Below are 22,499 nucleotides of genomic sequence, written 5' to 3'. Positions count from 1 at the left end.
TAACTATGAATAGTTTAGCAAGGAATTGACTACTATTTACTTATGTATGTATAGATGGATGGGTGGATGGATTGATGAATGGATGGATGGATGTATGTATGTGTGTATGTATGTACGTTTATATGTGTATGTTGGTATGTTGGCATGCATGCATGTAAAACATGAATATTGGCGGTCCGTTAGTTTTAGCAGGTTATATTAATTACAGAAAAATGGACAATTGTTTTCATACTGAAAAACTAGCAAATGTGTATATCCCAGGTAATTATTGTGTTATTATTGAGTATGAGCTCTTGTGTGGGTGTGTGTGGCTGCGTCTTTTTTTTAGAGAAACAGATATACAGGAGAGAGGGAGAGAGAGAGAGAGAGTGGGAGAGTCAGAAACAGATAGGAACTAAAAACATTGATATATAAATACGTACATTTTATTTGCTTGCCTGAAATAGTATAAATCAATCATATAAGAAGAAATAAAAGAAAAAGTGGAATATAATTTCCTTATTTGTTTGAAACAAATGGTATGTTATTCATGCTCATATCCGCACTACACAATTCAGTGTTTACCATGACTTAATTTGGCTATAAGTGGCCTTTTAACCAATCTACTGTATGAGGTTGACGTATACTATATTATCTGAATCTCATTCTTTTTAGTGTTTCAAATGAGCTATACGTATGGTCCACCAACCAATATCCCTGACTGGTTAAGCAAAAGGTACATAAATGAAACGACATGCACGCAAATATGTATATATATATGGATAGATAGATAGATAGATAGATAGATAGATATGTAGGTAGGTAGGTAGATAGATAGATATATAAATAGATAGATATATAGATAGATAGGTATATAGATAGATAGATGGATAGATAGATAGATAGATAGATAGATAGATAGACAGATAGAAAGAAAGATTGAAGCTCACCAGGTATTACACATGATTAAGTGACGTAGTCTACAAATATGGCTCAAATCACCCTAACCAACATATTTATAAATGATATCTTGTGAGATATTGGGTTAACATTGTCTGTCTGTCAATTCCGATCTTTCATATAATAATGATATATCCTAAACTCAGGAACAAGATTTCTCATCAGTAGTTATCAAATATTAATATTTCTTCATTCACCTTCAGTCATCTCTCATGAAGCCTCTAAACTTGTTTTATAGATCTGCATTGACCTGATGGATATATGATAATTTGTAGATATTTAGCATGCTAGTAATATTACGAGTCAAAATTTCCTGTCTTCAGAACTTTATACTTTTCTTTTCTCTTCCAATGTATTTAAGCTTATATCTGTCTCATCTGTTAACAAGGCATTATTGCTAGTAAAAAGTCATTCAATAGATATCGTATTTTCGTTATCTTCCGTATTAATGCTGGAAATATATCATCGTGTGATACCAGAAATTTGATATTTTAACCAGTAGCAAAGCCCCAAGTGAAAATATATCGTGTTTGGTACCATACGATGAAAGATATTCTTTATTAATATCGGAAAAGAAAATTTTATTTTTATCCAGAATAAAAATATAGTAGATTAAACTCACTCTTCGACGCACCACGGTCACGATTACTTAAATACGAATAGGTTTCATAGGAAGATCATATAGTGAAACGTAGCCGAAGATAGTGATAATAACTGGCTAACATAATCTGTAACTCTAATTTTTTTCATCATGGTAACAAACTGACCTTTCCTGAAGACAATGCGAGTCTTTATGGCAGTGTATCGTTGTTGGGGGAACTAAATTCAGAGAGATGCATTCGGTGTCTGATAATTTTCTTTTCTTCTCAAAGATTATTTTCCATTAATTTCCATGTATGTATGCAATTCACTTTCTATTTATTTTATCTAGTTCACCCAGTACTCGTTTTTATTACTACATGTACACCTTTCGCGGTCACACACAATTAAGTGTTGCATGGCTTGATGGAAAATCTTATATTTTCACATGTGAAAATACACGAATATTTTTTTATACGCAAAACTACAAGAATATATTTTCACATGTGAACATATAGGATTAAAAGATATGAAAATTATTTTGCCAGTACGTCTCCATATTTCACACATTAGTGTATAATGAAAAGAAATATTGCAAAAATATAATTGTAAGAGAGAAATCCACCATGAATAACCTAACTCGAGAACAACGAATCTGAGCTTGGGAATTATCTATCAGCAAAGGTACCTAAAATGTACATATGCACATACATTCTGATTCATTAAATCAAAAACGAAGAAAACCTTTTCCATTTCCAGTAATTTTAGTTTTATTGAATTTAATTGTATTATCAGTTTTATGCTAATGTTCTGAATGACTTATTATTATTATCATCATCATTATTATTATTATTATCATTATTATTATTATTATTATTATTATTATTTTTATCAATGAAGTCTATTGTTCACACACCAACTTTCCTGTTGGAACAGACTTTTGCATTATAAGAAACGTCCGAAAGCAACTCATTTTGTGTCATTGTTTTGTAGTAAGAGCACGTGAATGTTCAACATCACTAATACGTTTCTAAGATTTTGTATTTTCCTGGATTCTAGGAAATTTATTGAAAATGTCAAGCCTATGGAAAGGTTTTAAGTGTCCACAATTTTGCAGACCAGTCTATTTTCCAAAATAATATTTCACATTATGCAACTGTATATGTTTGCCCATGATGTAAACTTGAAATTATTTTACCAGAAAACTTTAAACAATTTAAAATCCTGATTAACAAATAAGCTAATGTTTTACTCTTATAAACTAGGAAGTATTTAATCATTATACAATTTACGAACTGGCATAAACATTCAAACATCCACTTATTTAGTCAAATTTCTTTTCTCGGATTTTAACTGAATACATTTATTTAATTTGGTACAATAATGATTAACTAATTATATTTAAATCAGTTGTATGTCTCACCGCCATTATTTCATAAAATCGTTACTAATATGTTAATTAGTATAGTTGTTACTAAATACTAATATTTTACCTAGAAGAAGTATTATTAAAATACTATTGTAATTAGAATCATTATTATTAAGTAATATTTCATGAAACAATATATATTTGTGTCCTTTGAGTCACAATCTCAAATTTTCTTTTACTTCGCATAACCTGTCATTTTCAGCAATTACTTTAAATTACCCATCTATTTTCAAACAATTTGTACTTGGTTTCGCACAGATTGAATTAAAAGGTACCATTTTAAGTAATTGCCAGTAATTGTTTTAGAGTAGTAAAAATCATTTAGCGACTTTGTTCCATTCATCCTCTGTAGTTAGTGACTTGTTAAGATATCTTAATACTTACTCTTTGCATTTGTTTTTCCTGAAAGAATAAATGAATATTACATGAGAAAAAGTGAAATAAATATGACAATTTGCTTCCGAAAGAGGATACAGATGCATGAGAAGGTCACAAGCTGTACGAATCCTCCTCACCTAAACAATATCTCCTCTGATAATTCTCCAAAAACAATGCGTTTATGAGCATGGTGCCTAACTAATATCATTAACGTTTCCATATCTACGTGGCTAATATTTTGAGAAGGGTTAAGTTACGACTTTTATACAATAATTAGCATCTCCTGAGCTGCGAAATACAGAAGCGAAGCAGTTTATGTAGTAAATCAAAAGCCAAATTTAGACTTTGTCTAACATATCAATGAAATTCCAAATTCAACGTTTTTTACTGAAGCCTTCTCCGGCACATTGATAATTATTCAGATGCGCTTGGGAGACAGACACCCAGTTGATATGTGTTAAGGGTTCCATACTATGATAGACCAAAGCGTTGCGATTGGAAAAGATTCAACTTTTGTGCTCCGAGTATCCACCACACAATGCGGGAAGAAAGGTTGTTCATATCTTGATACAAAAAACAAACGTAATGAATATTGTTGTGGTGTATTGATTTTTGCAACATCACCCTCTCTGCAACCTATCTTCTAAACTCTTAGAGAAGGAGCAAGTACATAAATTCTGCCAAATGAAAAAGTATACGTAAGTCCTGTTTGGACTTGTCAATATTGATAGCATACTCATCACAACTCTTTCAAAGGTCTCAGTTGATGTTGGACTTTGTAACAAGAAAGTGTAGGTGACAGATGCCCTGTTACTTGTTCGTACTCTCTACGCTGCCCTTTCACAAACCATAAAGACGGATATTTCTAGTGCAAATTATTCCGTTTCTTGGGATAGCTGAAAAGTTCGTACATGAGGAAGAGAGGTCAAACGTAGATAGGTTCAGATAATGAAATACATTGTCTCTATGGATCACCGATTCTTTTGGAAAAGTGGTCTGTCAAGGTCTCACAAAATGTATGAAGTTTGGAGCTTCATGTGGTTGCCAGTGGTAATAAAGTAATGAACATATACGTTACGGGTCTGCCTCTCAAAGTATTTTGAAGCGTGTAAACTACAGGAATTTCTGATACAGTAACATCTTGATATAATTTGCTGATTACTGTCCCTTTCTCTTTATCTCTCTCTCTCTCCCTTTTGATTCTCTGAAGCCAAGTCCAAAAAAATATAAACACAGCGTTGTGTCTAGTGAAATGTGCTGGCATTAGCATTTCATCTAAGATTCAAGAGAACCTCGAACAAAATATGAATGTTTTAAAATGAACAGCTTTGAAATAATGAACTAATTCTTGTTGTCTTCTGATATTAATATCTCCATTAAGCATTATCTTTTTAAAGCACTATCATGTGTGTAATCTGTACATAACAACCCAGACGCACCATATGTGTTATATGTTGTATTGACTCTTCCATTGTTACCTTTCATCTTTGCTACATAAAATAAAATTAGACAGTCTAACACGAATTATAAGTAAGTTCTGTTAGTGTACCTTCCTAAAATATCAGCATGAACATATGGACACATACACTAAAACTATATGCATCTTCCTGTCCTTTATTGTGAGAAGACCAAGAAATATGATGAGAAAAAACTGAGTCTTCCAGTTTAACTATTTAGTGTTATGTCGGTAAGGAAAGTGCAACTGCCATCGCTTAAAATCTCGACTAATATTCATGCTATCGTAATAGCCATACTAATCAAATTATACATCTTATACATATTGGATTTCCCTGAGTACTAAATTGACATTGGTTTCTTCTGTCATGAGATATTTGAGACAAAGATCCTGAAAGTGAAATATTTATTTATTTTCATTTTTATATGTTACATGGTAGACCTCATTTCTTTTCTTGAATTCGGCGGTTAAAATTTTATTTTTATATTTGAAGAAACCATAGACATTTAAACATTTCACATGGAAGGAAAATGATGAAGAAGATAATTATCTTGTTTAAACCATCTCTGTTTGAGAGACACAACAATACACTAGCTAACAAGATCATATATTACTGATGCTGTGTTTACTGGAGATTAATTTGCACAATAAATCTCCATACATCCAACACAAACTATAATCGATCAAAACTACATCGAACGATCTGGACATTGAATAAGAAACAAAGAACACCTATTCCTTTCTATTCTTTTCTATAACATAGCCAAGACTAAATAAGGTAAGTATCTGCAAATATCACAATCAATATCTCTTAAAATTTCACTTTTATCCACGACTCAACATGTGACCCGCTTGAGGGCGTGGTATATAAGTCGAAAATATGATACATCCATCTTCAAAGAAAAGTATAATTCTTTATTCAATAGGAGAAAACTTTTAACTGCAGCACATGGGAATCATATTTGACTCATTTGCTTCAAAAGTCGGATCCACTTAATACAAGACAACAAAGTTCTAATCAGCTCATAGGTCCAGCAAGGGGATTAATACTACCACAATTCCAAAGGACAATCGCCAAGAGAGTCACCTTTTCGACGCATATTAAGAACTCATATACGACGTATATCAATCAATCAATCTATCTATCTATCTATCTATCTATATATATATATATATATATATATATATATATATATATATATATATATATATATATATATATATATATATATATATATATATAAACGGAAAATAGGGATACTCTCTGAATTAGACAAGGCCCTGTTGGTTCTATGGACAGAAAGGCCTGCTCAAGTTAATTTCCACTTGCATGTTTCAATATATACAAACGAACGTTAATAAGCTGATCGAATTACCTTGATATTATGTACCAAATACACCCGTTCATATGTCAATTAGAATATAAGTCACCCGCAATCATTTACGGCTGGAAAACGAGAATTTCTCCTATTTTAAGGTTTTAGTTTGGCATTGAATTCTGTCTGCAAAGGATGACGTGGTCAGTGACCGCGATTTGCCATGGAGGAAATATAAAGAAGTTAAAGTGGTTAGAGTGATATGGAGACAGGCAGAACAATAACTGACAAAACCAATGTAGAATAAATACATTTGAATAACTAAGTATATTACGTACAAATAAACTGATAACATTAAATTTTTCTTATTCATGTAATGTAATTCATAATATTTGAAATGTTTCATCGATTTTTTTATTATTTATATCTACGTATTAAACTTTATATCTTTTATGTTTATCAACTTTTTCACAGCTCTTAGCCTTAGCAGTAGAAAGGTCCTTCAATTTGATGGCATTTCTGATGACTGATTGAACATTTCCACGCTGCTGCAGAACCTACACGTGAAAACAAAACTCCCAATTTGCATAAGGACTTTCCATTGTTCTAATTTTCTGCAAATGTGTGGCACTATCAACTAAAACTTATTTTTCTTCCTTTAATCATGCATTGGTTTCTTGGACACACCAAATTTACTTTCTGCAACACTATTGTTGTTTTTCTCCGCAAAGTATACAACCTTTATCTTAAACCCACCATCGTACGCATTGCGTTTACATATTTTTTTCCCTCTGTTAGTAAAAGTAGCTAAGCTTAGCAATTCACGATGTCTGTTCACTGTGTCCAGAAATACATTATTACTGACAAAACACTGACTGTTCATACAGGTGGACCAGTATTTATATTGAGGTTGACCTTCGGGTATGTAAGAGACACTTGATCATATTGACTTTTAGGGTCAGAACAAATGATTGCCGCGACTGACCATGTTTCTGATGAGCGTTATAATCAAAGGTATTCAACATGACATTGAATGATGAACAAGTATCAATGCCCAACCAAAGGATCGTCCATTAGAGAAACCAAAGCAGTGCAGTCAACTATTTCACATTACTGTGGTTGTTTTTGCTGGTATTTTGCATGTGCATATTTTTCAATTTCCCGTGCATGAAATTACACAACGGTAATAAATGGCTACTTAATTCACGGTCAGATATAGTTTACACGGAATACCAGGATGTATTGTCAGGATATTGTACAATACATACACAGTGCAACTTTTGCTTAGTGTTACATATCAGTATTTATTCTACGAAATATTTAGATACCGATCTCGCATTATTCATTTATTACAAATATAGCATTGTCCCAGATTACATTCCACCTACATCAGATAAACGCGCTTACGAGTTCAAGCTTTTCAGTGATAAATGAGATCCTTCACATTTTTGTAATATTTATGAAAAAGCACACAGTTAGTTTATACACGGCACATAACCAGCATTTATTCACATGACTGCCACATAACCATGAATTAATTATCAAAAAAAGCTAAAAGTCAGAATTAAAATGTAACTAGGTCATCATCGTTCTATTTTAGTTTGTGATTTCGTTCAGAAAATAAATTCTATGACGTTAAAATATTTTTGCGTGTCCTATTTTTATAATTCTCAAATTTTGCTTCGGTTCTGAAGAGCAATCCACGCCAGTAAAGTGTGTTAATGGCGAAACTATCTTGGTAAGAGGGACTTTTGTCTTTATGCTAAGTACTTTGATGTTTAATACCCTGATACTCCATAACATTTGCACGATTACCGTACCTGTATCAGCGGTTATTGCCACTAATGTGTAACTAAAATTGAGTTTATGCAGTATTAAAATTACTTTTACTGCATTACTTCTGTAAAGTCTTCGTATTATCGGTGATAACTTAGTTTTTTGAAGTGTTGTCTATGACTGGAATCAAACGGATATACTTCCATCAGCACGTGATGCAACTTTTAATGTACACTCGGTGAAGTGATATGAATGAATATGCGCAATGAATTAGAGCGTTGAACCAAACAGCTTTGTTTTTCGTTATTATAATTCTGTAATATTATTTTTAACAGTTACTGAGAAAAGAGAGACAAATTAAAAACATTCAGTAAATATTTCAACAAAGTATATTATCTTATAACATTTCTGTGTAAAAAATAATTGATGAGAGTCCCTTAATAACCAAGAAGTCATTCTATTTGTATCGTTACGATCGATATAATATATCGATTTATTAGTTGACAAAACATTTCGCAGGTGTCCAAAAACTTATATTAAATGAAACAACAGCACTAATTTTTTCGACCTGAGATTTTAACGTCATACCAAAATAACGTTTGAAAATAATTAAAGGCATACAGAGAATTATAATGTCCCAAGAAAAAGACATTAGGGTAAAGTCAAATTTGAAAATGTTTAGTTATATATTTCTTATAATATGACTACTACCCTGCATTAATACAATTTTTATTAAAGCAAAAGGTCAACTTATAAGCGAATATTGACGGTAATGTTTCAAAAAGAATAACAGATCCTTTTTTAATTTTAGCATATATGCGTTGTACTTAGGGCTGGGAGTAGACACTAAGTGTGTTGTACTTATCGGCTGAGAGTAGACGCTGTAGAATACTTACGTGATCGAACGTTTCCTGAAAAATGAAGCAGCGATAAGAGGTTACATACACATATATTTATTTCCAAATTTATATACAGTGAATGGCATGCCTTGAGTAAATTCTTAAGAATAGCTGGGACAAAATGAGCAAATATATCGATTTTCTAATCATGATTCCACGAGAAGATGATACAAGAGTTTTGACATTTCGCTTTAATCTTGATGAAGAAAAAAAAATGCGTAAAGCAAGTTGATACCAAAGAAAACCTACTTAACAGTCTTTCAATTCCTACAATTAAAGATATTCATGTAACCAAAATTTTCAAAATTAATATTTCGTGCTAGAAGAGGAGATAACTTCTATGTATAGATAGTCATCAATTAATTCAGAATTTACTTTCTCCTGTTGGTTTCTTGATTCCAATAAACGCTTTACAGTAGTTAGTGACTTGCTAAGATATCTTAATACTTACTCTTTGCATTTCTTTTTCCTGAAAGAATAAATGAATATTACATGAGAAAAAGTGAAATAAATATGTCTATTTCCTTCCGAAAGAGGATACAGATGCATGAGAAGGTCACAAGCTGTACGAATCCTCCTCACCTAAACAATATCTACTCTGATAATTCTCCAAAAACAATGCGTTTGTGAGAATGGTGCCTAACTAATATCATTAACGTTTCCATATCTACGTGGCTAATATTTTGAGAAAGGTTAAGTTACGATTTTTCTACAATAATTAGCATCTCCTGAGCTGCGAAATACAGAAGCGAAGCAGTTTATGTAGTAAATCAAAAGCCAAATTTAGACTTTGTCTAACATATCACTGAAATTCCAAATTCAACGTTTTTGCTGAAGCCTTCTCCGGCACATTGATAATTATTCAGATGCGCTTGGGAGACAGACACCCAGTTGATATGTGTTAAGGGTTCCATACTATGATAGACCAAAGCGTTGCGATTGGAAAAGATTCAACTTTTGTGCTCTGAGTATCCACCACACAATGCGGGAAAAAAGGTTGTTCATATCTTGATACAAAAACCAAACGTAATGAATATTGTTGTAGTGTATTGATTTTTGCAACATCACCCTCTCTGCAACCTATATTCTAAACTCTTACAGAAGGAACAAGTACATAAATTCTGCCAAATGAAAAAGTATACGTTATTCCTCGTTGGACTTGTCAATATTGATAGCATACTCATCACAACTCTTTCAAAGGTCTCAGTTGCTGTTGGACTTTGTAACAAGAAATTGTAGGTAACAGATGCCCTGTTACTTGTTCGTACTCTCTACGCCGCCCTTTTACAAACCGTAAAGACTGAAGTTACTAGTGCAAATTATTCCGTTTCATGGGATTGCTTAAAAGTTCTTGCATGAGGGAGGGATGTCAAACGTAGATGGGTTCTGATAATGAAATACATTGACTCTATGGAGCACCATTCTTTTGGAAAACTGGTCTGTCAAGGTCTCACAAAATGTCATGTGATCTAATGTGATTTTGATTTTTAAGGTAGCTTTAACAATTCTTCAGTCATATCGCTACGATGTCTGCAATGTGGCAGTTTATAGTGATGTCTACCACTGGGGCATCGTGCCGCAGACATGTAGCATGATGTCCCACCCAGTCACATTATCCTGACACCAGGCTGACCAGTCCTAACACTAACTCTTAATGCTGAACGCCAAGCGGGGCAGCTGTTGGTACCATTTTTTAAGTCTCTGGTATGACGCGGTCTGGGATCGGACACACGATCTCCCGCATCCAAAGCGGACGCTCTAACCATTAGGCCACCGGAGCGGTCTCACAAAATGTATGAAGTTTGGAGCTTCATTTGGTTGCCAATGGTAACAAAGTAATGAAATCTTTTTATCTTATAATCTTCACATGTACGTTACGGATCTGCCTCTCAAAGAATTTTGAAGCGTGTAAACTACATGAATCTCTCATATAGTAACAACTTGATATAATTTTCTGATTACTCTCTCTTTCTCTTTATCACTCTCTCTCCCTTTTGATTCTCTCAAGCCAAGTCCAAAATAATATAAACACAGCATGGTGTCTTGTGAAAAGTGCTGGCATTAGCATTTCCTCTAATATGCAAGAGAACCTCCAACAAAATGATATGATGGGGTAATGTTTTAAAATGAACAGCTTTGAAATAATGAACTAATTCTTGCTGTCTTCTGTTATTAATATCTCCATTAAGGATTATTTCTATAAAGCAATTTCAAGTGTGTAATCTGTACATAATAACCCAGACACCATATTTATTATATGTTGTATTGACTCTTCCATTGTTACCTTTCATCTTTGCTACATAAAATAAAATTAGAAAGTCTAACACGAATTATAAGTAAGCTCTGTTAGTGTACCTTCCTAAAATATCAGCATGCACATATGCACACATACATTAGAACTATATATATCTTCCTGTCCTTTATTGTGAGAAGACCAAGAAATATGATGAGAAGAAAATTGAGTCTTCCACTTTCACTATTTAGTATAATGTCGGTAAGGAAAGTGCAACTGCCATCGCTTAAAATCTCGACTAATGAACATGCTATCATAATAGCCATAATAATCAAATTATGCAACTTATACATATTTGATTTCCCTGAGTACTAAATTGACATTGGTTTCTTCTGTCATGAGATATTTGAGACAAAGATCCTGAAAGTGAAATATTTCTTTCTTTTCATTTTTATCTGTTACATGGTAGACCTCATTTCTTTTCTTGAATTCGGCAGTTAAAATTTTATTTTTATATTTGAAGAAACCATAGACATTTAAACATTTCATATGGAAGGAAAAGGATGAAGCAGATAATTATCTTGTTTAAACCATCTCTGTTTGAGAGACACAACAATACACTAGCTAACAAGATCATATATTACTGATGCTGTGTTTACTGGAGATTAATTTGCAGAATAAACCTCCTACATCCAACACAAATTATAATCGATCAAAACTGCATCGAACGATCTGGACATCGAATAAGAAACTAAGAACACCTATTCCTTTCTATTCTTTTCTATAACATAGCCAAGGGTATATAAGGTAAGTATCTGCAAATATCACAATCAATATCTCTTAAAATTTTACTTTTATCCACGACTCAACATGTAACCCGCTTGAGGGCTTGGTATATAAGTCGAAAATATGATACATCCATCTTCAAAGAAAAGTATAATTCTTTATTCAATAGGAGAAAACTTTTAACTGCAGCACATGGGAATCATATTTGACTCATTTGCTTCAAACGTCGGATCCACTTAATACAAGACTACAAAGTTCTAATTAGCTCATAGGTCCAGCAAGGGGATTAATACTACCACAATTCCATAGGACTATCGCCAAGAGAGTCACCTTTTCGAAGCATATTGAGAACGCATAAACGACGTATATCATTCTATCTATCTATGTATCTATGTATCTATCTATCTATCTATCTATCTATCTATATATATATATATATATATACGGAAAATAGGGGTACCTTCCGAACTCGACAAGGCCTATTGGTGATCTGGACAGAAAGGCCTGCACAAGTCAATTTCCACTTGCATGTTTCAATATATACAAACGAACGTTTGGACACTGATCGAATTACCTTGATATTATGTACCAAATACACCCGTTCATACGTCGATTAGAATATAAGTCACCCGCACCCATTTACGGCTGCAAAACGAGAATTTCTCCTATTTTAAGGTTTTAGTTTGGCATTGAATTCTGTCTGCAAAGGATGACGTGGACAGTGACCGCGATTTGCCCTTGGAGGAAAAATAAAGTCAAACTGGTTTGAGTTAGATGTAAACAGACAAAACAATAAATGAAAAAACCAGTGTAGAATAAATACATTTGAGTAACGAAGTACATCACGTACAAATAAACTGAAAACATTAAATTTTTCATATTCATGTAATGTAATTCATAATATTTGAAATGTTTCATCGAAATTTTTATTATTTAAATCCACGTATTAAATTTTATGTGATTTATGTTTATCAACTTTTGCATAGCCGTTAGCCTTAACAGTAGAAATGTCCTTCAATTTGACGGCGTTCCTGATGAATGCTTGCCAATTTCCACGCTGCTGTAGAACCCACACGTGAAAACCTAGCACCCAATTTGCATAAGGACTTTCCATTATTCTAATTTTCTGCAATGTGTGGCACTATCAACTAAAATGTTTCGTTTCCCGTTAATCATGCATATGTTTCTCGGGCATACACAAATTTACTTTCTGCAACACTATTGTTGTTTTTCTCCGCAAAGTATGTAACCTTTACCTTAAATCCACCATCGTACGCATTGCGTTTACATATTATTTTCCCTATGGTAGTAAAAGTAGCTAAGCTTAGCAATTCACGATGTCTGTTAACTGTGTCCAGAAATGCATTATTTTTAACAAAACACTGACTATTCATACAGGTGGACCAGTGTTTATATAGAGGTTGACGTTCGGATATGTAAGAGACACTTGATCATATTGACTTTTAGAGTCGGATCAAATGATTGCCGCGACTGACCATGTTTCTGATGAGAGTTATAATCAAAGGGATTCAGCATGACATTGAATGATGAACAAGTATCAATGCCCAACCAAAGGATCGTCCACTAGAGAAACCAAAGTAGTGCAGTCAACTATTTCACATTACTGTGGTTGTTTTTGTTGTCATTTTGCATGTGCATATTTGTCAATTTTCCGCGCTTGAAATTACACAACGGTAATAAATGGCTACTTAATTCACCGGCAGATATAGTTTACACGGAATACCAGGATGTATTGTCAGGATATTGTACAATACATACACAGTGCAACTTGTGCTTCGTGTTACATATCAGTATTTATTCCAGGAAATATTTAGATGCCGATTTCGCTTTATTCATGTTTTGAAAATATAGCATTGTCCCAGATTACATTCTACTTACAGCTGATAAACGCGCTTACGAGTTCAAGCTTTTCAGTGATAAGATCGATCCTTCAAATTTTTGTAATCTTTATGAAAAAGCACACATATTCAGTTTGTATAGGGCACATAATCAGCATTTATTCACATGACTGCCACATAACCATGAATTAATTATCAAAAAAAGCTAAAAGTCAGAATTAAAATGTAACTAGGTCATCATCGTTCTATTGTATTTTCTGATTCCGTTAACAAAATAAATTCTCAAACGTTAAAATATTTTTGTGTGTCCTACGTTTATAATTCGCAAATTTTGCTTCGGATCTGAAGAGCAATCCACGCCAGTAAAGTGTGTTAAAGGCGATACTATCTTGGTAAGAGGGACTTTTGTCTTTATGCTAAGTACTTTGATGTTTAATTCCCTGGTACTCAATAATATTTGCACGATTACCGTACCTGTATTAGCGCTTATGGCCAACAATGTCTAATTAAAATTGAGTTTATGCAGTATTACAATTATTTTTACAGCATTACTTCTGTAACGTCTTCATTTTTGGGAGTTAACTTAGTTTCTTGAAGTGTTGTCTATGACTGGAATCAAACGGATAAACTTCCATCAGCGGTGACGTAATACGAATAAATATGCTCAATGAATTCGAGAGTTGAACCAAACAGTTTTGTTGTTCATTATTATCATTCTGGAATATTACTTTTATCAGGTACTAAGAAAAGAGATACAAATTAAATACATTTAGTAAATATTTCAACAAAGTATATTATTTTATAAAATTTCCATGTAAAACTTAATTGATGATAGTCCCTTAACAACCAAGAAGTCATTCTATTTGTATCGTTACGATCGATATAATATATCGATCTATTAGTTGACAAAACATTTCGCAGGTGTTCAAAACTTATATTAAATGTAACAACAACATTAATTTTTTCGACCTGATATTTAAACGTAATACCAAAATAACGTTTGAAAATAGTTAAGGACATATAGAGAATTATAGTGTCCCCAAAAAGTGATATTCTTGTAAAGTCAAATTTGAAAATGTTTAACTAAATATTTCTTATAATATGACTATTACCCTGCATTGATACAATTTCTATTAAACCAAAAGGTCGACTTATAAGCGAATATTGACGGTAATGTTTTGAAAAGAATGAAACATCCTTTTTCAATTTTAGCATATATGCGTTGTACTTAGGGCTGGGAGTAGACACTAAGTGTGTTGTACTTATCGGCTGAGAGTAGACGCTGTAGAATACTTACGTGAGCCAACTTTTTCTGAAAAATGAAGCAGCGATAAGAGGTTACATACACATATATTTATTTCCAAATTTATATACAGTGAATGACATGCCTTGAATAAATTCTTTAGAATAGCTGGGACAAAATGAGTAAATATATCGATTTTCTAATCATGATTCCACGAGAAAATGATACAAGAGTTTTGACATTTCGCTTTAATCTTGATAAAGAAGAAAAATGCGTAAAGCAAGTTGATACCAAAGAAAACCTACTTTACAGTCTTTCAATTCCTAAAATTAAGTAAAGATATTCATGTAACCGATATTTTCAAAATTAATATTTCGTGCTAGAAGAGGAGATAACTTCAATGTATAGTTAGTCATCAATTAATTTAGAATTTACTTTCTCCTGTTGGTTTCTTGATTTTAATAAACGCTTTGCAGACCAATCGCTACTTTTTCACTTTAATGCATAGCATAAAACCAATATAATATGATTCAGTAAAATGATGGAAAACAAACTGTATGTATGTATGTATGTATGTAATTATGTATGTATGTATGTATGTATGTATGTATGTAGGTATGCATGCATGCATGCATGCATGATGTATGTATGTATGTATGTATGCATGTATGCATGTATGTATGTATGTATGTATGTATTCAGTTTCTTGAATTTCAAGGAGGAATTAAATAAACGTTTAATATTGATGTAAAACTAAAGAAGTGTTTCGAATGGAACATTTCATCTATAGTTGTGTAGTTTCACCAATAGTTGTTCAGTTTTAAAATAATGATTATATTTTGCTATTAAAATAAGCTTTCATATAAAAACATTACTTTATGCTTGTGCAAAACATGTATCTACCTCAGCATCATCAAATAATGTGTCTTTTAATTGCAATACCCCTACACAAATAGATATTGTAGATAGACAAAAACATTGAAATCATATCTTGTGAGATCTTGGGTTAACATTGTCTCTCTGCCAATTCGGATATTTAATATAATAATGATATATCCTAAACTCAGGAACAATATTTCTCTTCAGTAGTTATCAATATAGTAATATTGTTTCATTCGGCTTCAGTCACCTCTCATGAAACCTCTAAACTTGTTTTATAGATCTGCATTGACCTGATGGATATATGATAATTTGTAGATATTTAGCATGCTAGTAATATTACGAGTCAAAATTTCCTGCCTTCAGAACTTTATACTTTTCTTTTCTCTTCCAATTTATTTAAGCTTATATCTGTCTCATCTGTTAACAAGGCATTATTGCTAGTAAAACGTCATACAATAGATATCATATTTTCGTTATCTTCTGTATTAATGCTGGAAATATATCATCGTGTGATACCAGAAATTTGATATTTTAACCAGTAGCAAAGCCCCAAGTGAAAATATATCGTGTTTGGTACCATACGATGAAAGATATTCTTTATTAATATCGGAAAAGAAAATTTTATTTTTATCCAGAATAAAAATAAAGTAGATTGAACTCACTCTTCGACGCAACACGGTCACGATTACTTAAATATGAATAGGTTTCATAGGAAGATCATATAGTGAAACGTAGCCGAAGATAGTGATAATAACTGGCTGACATAATCAGTAACACTAACTTTTCTCATCATGGTAACTAATTGACCTTTCCTGAAGACAATGCGAGTCTTTATGGCAGTGTATCGTTGTTGGGGGAACTAAATTCAGAGAGATGCATTCGGTGTCTGATAATTTTCTTTTCTTCTCAAAGATTATTTTCCATTAATTTCCATGTATGTATGTAATTCACTTTCTATTTATTTTACCTAGTTCACCCAGTACTCGTTTTTATTACTACATGTACACCTTTCGCGGTCACACACAATTAAGTGTTGCATGGCTTGATGGAAAATCTTATATTTTCACATGTGAAAATACACGAATATCTTTTTATATGCAAAACTACAAGAATATATTTTCACATGTGAACATATAGGATTAAAAGATATGAAAATTATTTTGCCAGTACGTCTCCATATTTCACACATTAGTGTATAATGAAAAGAAATATTGCAAAAATATAATTGTAAGAGAGAAATCCACCATGAATAACCTAACGCGAATACAACGAGTCTGAGCTTGGGAATTATCTATCAGCAAAGGTACCTAAAATGTACATATGCACATACATTCTGATCCATTAAATCAAAAACGAAGAAAACCTTTTCCATTTCCAGCAATTTTAGTTTTATTGAATTTAATAGTAATGTCACTTTTATCCTTATGTTCTCAATGACCTATTATTATCATTATTATTATTATTATCCATGAAGTAAATTGTTCACACACCAACTTTCCTGTTGGAACAGAATTTTGCATAATTAGACTCGTCCGAGGGCAACTCATTTTGTGTCATTGTTTTGTAGTAAGAGCACGTGAATGTTCAACATGACTAATACTTTTCTAAGACTTTGTATCTTCCAGGATTCGAGGAAATTTTTTGAAAATGTCAAGCCTATGGAAAGGTTTTAAGTGTTCACAATTTTGCAAACCAGTCTATTTTCCAAAATAATATTTCACATTATACAACTGTATATGTTTGCCCATGATGTAAACTTGAAATTATTTTACCAAAAAACTTTATACAATTTAAAATCCTGATTAACAAATAAGCTAATGTTTTACTCTTATAAACTAGGAAGTATTTAATCATTATAGAATTTACGAACTGGCATAAAAATTCAAACATCCACCTATTTAGTCAAAGTTTCTTTTCTCAGAATTTAATTGAATACATTTATTTAATTTGGTACAATAATGATTAACTAATCATATTTAAATCAGTTGTATATCTCACCGCCATTACTGCATAAAATCGTTACTAATATGTTAATTAGTATAGTTGCTACTAAATACTAATATTTTACTTAGAAAAAGTATTATTAATATACTATTGTAATTAGAATCATTGTTATTAAGTAATATTTCATGAAACAATATATATTTGTGTCCTTTGAGTCACAATCTCAAATTTTCTTTTACTTCGCATAACCTGTCATTTTCAGCAATTACTTTAAATTACCCATCTATTTTCAAACAATTTGTACTTGCTTTCGCTCAGTTTGGATTAAAAGGTACCATTTTAAGTAATTGCCAGTAATTGTTTTAGAGTAGTAAAAATCATTTAGCGACTTTGTTCCATTCATCCTCTGTAGTTAGTGACTTGCTAAGATATCTTAATACTTACTTTTTGCATTTCTTTTTCCTGAAAGAATAAATGAATATTACATGAGAAAAAGTGAAATAAATATGACAATTTGCTTCCGAAAGAGGATACAGATGCATGAGAAGGTCACAAGCTGTACGAATCCTCCTCACCTAAACAATATCTCCTCTGATAATTCTCCAAAAACAATGCGTTTATGAGCATGGTGCCTAACTAATATCATTAACGTTTCCATATCTACGTGGCTAATATTTTGAGAAGGGTTAAGTTACGACTTTTCTACAATAATTAGCATCTCCTGAGCTGCGAAATACAGAAGCGAAGCAGTTTATGTAGTAAATCAAAAGCCAAACTTAGACTATGTCTAACATATCAATGAAATTCCAAATTCAACGTTTTTTACTGAAGCCTTCTCCGGCACATTGATAATTATTCAGATGCGCTTGGGAGACAGACACCCAGTTGATATGTGTTAAGGGTTCCATACTATGATAGACCAAAGCGTTGCGATTGGAAAAGATTCAACTTTTGTGCTCCGAGTATCCACCACACAATGCGGGAAGAAAGGTTGTTCATATCTTGATACAAAAGCCAAACGTAATGAATATTGTTGTGGTGTATTGATTTTTGCAACATCACCCTCTCTGCAACCTATATTCTAAACTCTTACAGAAGGAACAAGTACATACATTCTGCCAATTGAAAAAGTATACGTAAGTCCTGTTTGGACTTGTCAATATTGATAGCGTACTCATCATAACTCTTTCAAAGGTCTCAGTTGATGTTGGACTTTGTAACAAGAAAGTGTAGGTAACAGATGCCCTGTTACTTGTTCGTAGTCTCTACGCCGCCCTTTTACAAACCGTAAAGACTGAAGTTACTAGTGCAAATTATTCCGTTTCATGGGATTGCTTGAAAGTTCTTGCATGAGGGTGGGATGTCAAACGCAGATGGGTTCTGATAATGAAATACATTGACTCTATGGAGCACCATTCTTTTGGAAAACTGGTCTGTCAAGGTCTCACAAAATGTCATGTGATCTAATGTGATTTTGATTTTTAAGGTAGCTTTAACAATTTTTCAGTCATATCCCTACGATGTCTGCAATGTGGCAGTTCATAGTGATGTCTAGCACTGGGGCATCATGCCGCAGACATGTAGCATGATGTCCCACCCAGTCACATTATCCTGACACCAGGCCGACCAGTCCTAACACTAACCTCTTACTGCTGAACGACAAGCCTGGCATCTGTTGGTACCATTTTTTAAGTCTCTGGTATGACTCGGCCGGGGATCGAACACACGACCTCCAGTATCCGAGGCGGACGCTATAACCACTAGGCCATCGGAGCGGTCTCACAAAATGTATGAAGTTTAGAGCTTCATGTGGTTGCCAATGGTAACAAAGTAATGAAATCTTTTTATCTTATAATTTTTACATATACGTTACGGATCTGCCTCTCAATCTGCCTCTCAAAGTATGTAAACTACATGAATTTCTCATATAGTAACAGCTTGATATAATTTTCTGATTACTCTCTCCTTCTCTTTATCTCTCTCTCTCCCTTGTGATTCTCTCAAGCCAAGTCCAAAATTATAAAAACACAGCATGGTGTCTTGTGAAAAGTGCTGGCATTAGCATCTCCTCTTAGATTCAAGAGAACCTCGAACAAAATGATATGATGAGGTAATGTTTTAAAATGAACAGCTTTGAAATAATGAACTAATTCTTGTTGTCTTCTGATATTGATAACTCCATTAAGGATTATCTCTTTCAAGCAGTTTCGAGTGTGTAATCTGTACATAATAACCCAGACGCACCATATTTGTTATATGTTGTATTGACTCTTCCATTGTTACCTTTCATCTTTGTTACATAAAATAAAATTAGAAAGTCTAACACGAATTATAAGTAAGTTCTGTTAGTGTACCTTCCAAAAATATCCGCATGCACATATACACACATATACTAAAACTATATGTATCTACCTGTCCTTTATTGTGAGAAGACCGAGAAATATGATGAGAAAAAACTGAGTCTTCCAGTTTCACTATTTTGCATTATGTCGGTAAGGAAAGTGCAACTGCCATCGCTTAAAATCTCGACTAATGAACATTTTATCATAATAGCCATAATAATCAAATTATACAACTTATACATATTTGATTTCCCTGAGTACTAAATTGACATTGCTTTCTTCTGTCATGAGATATTTGAGACAAAGATCCTGAAAGTGAAATATTTCTTTCTTTTCATTTTTATCTGTTACATGGTAGACCTCAATTCTTTTCTTGAATTCGGCAGTTAAAATTTTATTTTTATATTTGAAGAAACCATAGACATTTAAACATTTCACATGGAAGGAAAAGGATGAAGCAGATAATTATCTTGTTTAAACCATCTCTGTTTGAGAGACACAACAATACACTAGCTAACAAGATCATATATTACTGATGCTGTTTTTACTGGAGATTAATTTGCACAATAAACCTACATCCAACACAAAATGTAATCGATCAAAAATACATCGGACGATCTGGACATCGAATAAGAAACTAAGAACACGTATTCCTTTCTATTCTTTTCTATAACATAGCCAAGAGTATATAAGGTAAGTATCTGCAAATATCACAATCAATATTTTCTAAAATTTTGCTTTTATCCACGACTCAACATGTAACCCGCTTGAGGGCTTGGTATATAAGTCGAAAATATGATATACCCACCTTCAAAGAAAAGTATAATTCTTTATTCTATAGGAGAAAACTTTTAACTGCAGCACATGGGAATCATATTTGACTCATTTGCTTCAAAAGTCGGATCCACTTAATACAAGACTACAAAGTTCTAATTAGCTCATAGGTCCAGTAAGGTGATTAATACTACTACAATTCCAAAGGACAATCGCCAAGAGAGTCACCTTTTCGAAGCATATTAAGAACGCATCTACGACGTATATCAATATATATATATATATATATATATATATATATATATATATATATATATATATATATATATATATATATATATGTATATCTATTTATATATATATAAACGGAAAATAGGGGTACCTTCTGAACTAGACAATACCTATTGGTGCTCTGGTCAGAAGGCCTGCAGAAGTCAATTTCCACTTGTATGTTTCAATATATACAAACGAGCGTTTGTAAACTGATCGAATTACCTTGATATTATGTACCAAATACACCCGTTCATACGTCGATTAGAATATAAGTCACCCGCACCCATTTACGGCTGCAAAACGAGAATTTCTCCTATTTTAAGGTTTTAGTTTGGCATTGAATTCTGTCTGCAAAGGATGACGTGGTCAGTGACCGCAATTTGCCCTTGGAGGTAAAATAAACAAGTCAAACTGGTTAGAGTTATATGGAAACGGACATAAAAATAAATGACAAAACCAGTGTAGAATAAATACATTTGAATAACTAAGTACATCACGTACAAATAAACTGAAAACATTAAATTTTTCATATTCATGTAATGTAATTCATAATATTTGAAATGTTTCATCGAATTTTTTATTTTTTAAATCCACGTTTTAAATTTTATATCATTTATGTTTATCAACTTTTGCATAGCCGTTAGCCTTAGCAGTAGAAAGGTCCTTCAATTTGACGGCGTTCCTGATGAATGCTTGCCAATTTCCACGCTGCTGTAGAACCCACACGTGAAAACCTAGCACCCAATTTGCATAAGGACTTTCCATTATTCTAATTTTCTGCAATGTGTGGCACTATCAACTAAAATGTTCCTTTTTCCGTTAATCGTGCATATGTTTCTCGGACATACACAAATTTACTTTCTGCAACACTATTGTTGTTTTTCTCCGCAAAGTATGTAACCTTTACCTTAAATCCACCATCGTACGCATTGCGTTTACATATTATTTTCCCTATGGTAGTAAAAGTAGCTAAGCTTAGCAATTCACGATGTCTGTTAACTGTGTCCAGAAATACATTATTTTTAACAAAACACTGACTATTCATACAGGTGGACCAGTCTTTATATTGAGGTTGACATTTGGGTATGTAAAAAACACTTGATCATATTGACTTTTAGAGTCAGATCAAATGATTGCCGCGACTGACCATGTTTCTGATGAGTTATAATCAAAGGGATTCAGCATGACATTGAATGATGAACAAGTATCAATGCCCAACCAAAGGATCTTCCACTAGAGAAACCAAAGTAGTGCAGTCAACTATTTCACATTACTGTGGTTGTTTTTGTTGTTATTTTGCATGTGCATATTTTTCAATTTCCCGCGCTTGAAATTACACAACGGTAATAAATGGCTACTTAATTCACCGGCAGATATAGTTTACACGGAAT

The 22,499-nt window shown here is 32.7% G+C and overlaps 1 long non-coding RNA gene across 1 annotated transcript in view; it reads right to left on the bottom strand.

Moving 5' to 3' along the window:
- Window positions 1-446: 446 nt before the first annotated feature.
- Window positions 447-22,499, bottom strand: part of LOC149770896 (uncharacterized) — a 37,620-nt gene continuing 15,567 nt past the window's right edge. Inside the window, exons 5-10 of the long non-coding RNA XR_016418446.1 lie at window positions 18,164-18,181; window positions 14,948-14,962; window positions 9,224-9,241; window positions 8,770-8,784; window positions 3,332-3,349; window positions 447-1,189 (exon numbers count right to left, since the gene is read on the bottom strand). This is a non-coding gene — a long non-coding RNA (uncharacterized LOC149770896). The remainder of the gene's footprint in view (window positions 1,190-3,331; window positions 3,350-8,769; window positions 8,785-9,223; window positions 9,242-14,947; window positions 14,963-18,163; window positions 18,182-22,499) is intronic.

This window comes from Sinohyriopsis cumingii, unplaced genomic scaffold (genome assembly GCF_028554795.1).
Source record: "Sinohyriopsis cumingii isolate HCF-2022 unplaced genomic scaffold, ASM2855479v2 utg002228l, whole genome shotgun sequence".
Lineage (NCBI taxonomy): Eukaryota > Metazoa > Mollusca > Bivalvia > Unionida > Unionidae > Sinohyriopsis > Sinohyriopsis cumingii.
The sequence above is the reverse complement of the archived record's forward strand: the minus strand, read 5'-3'. Positions and strand labels throughout refer to the sequence as shown.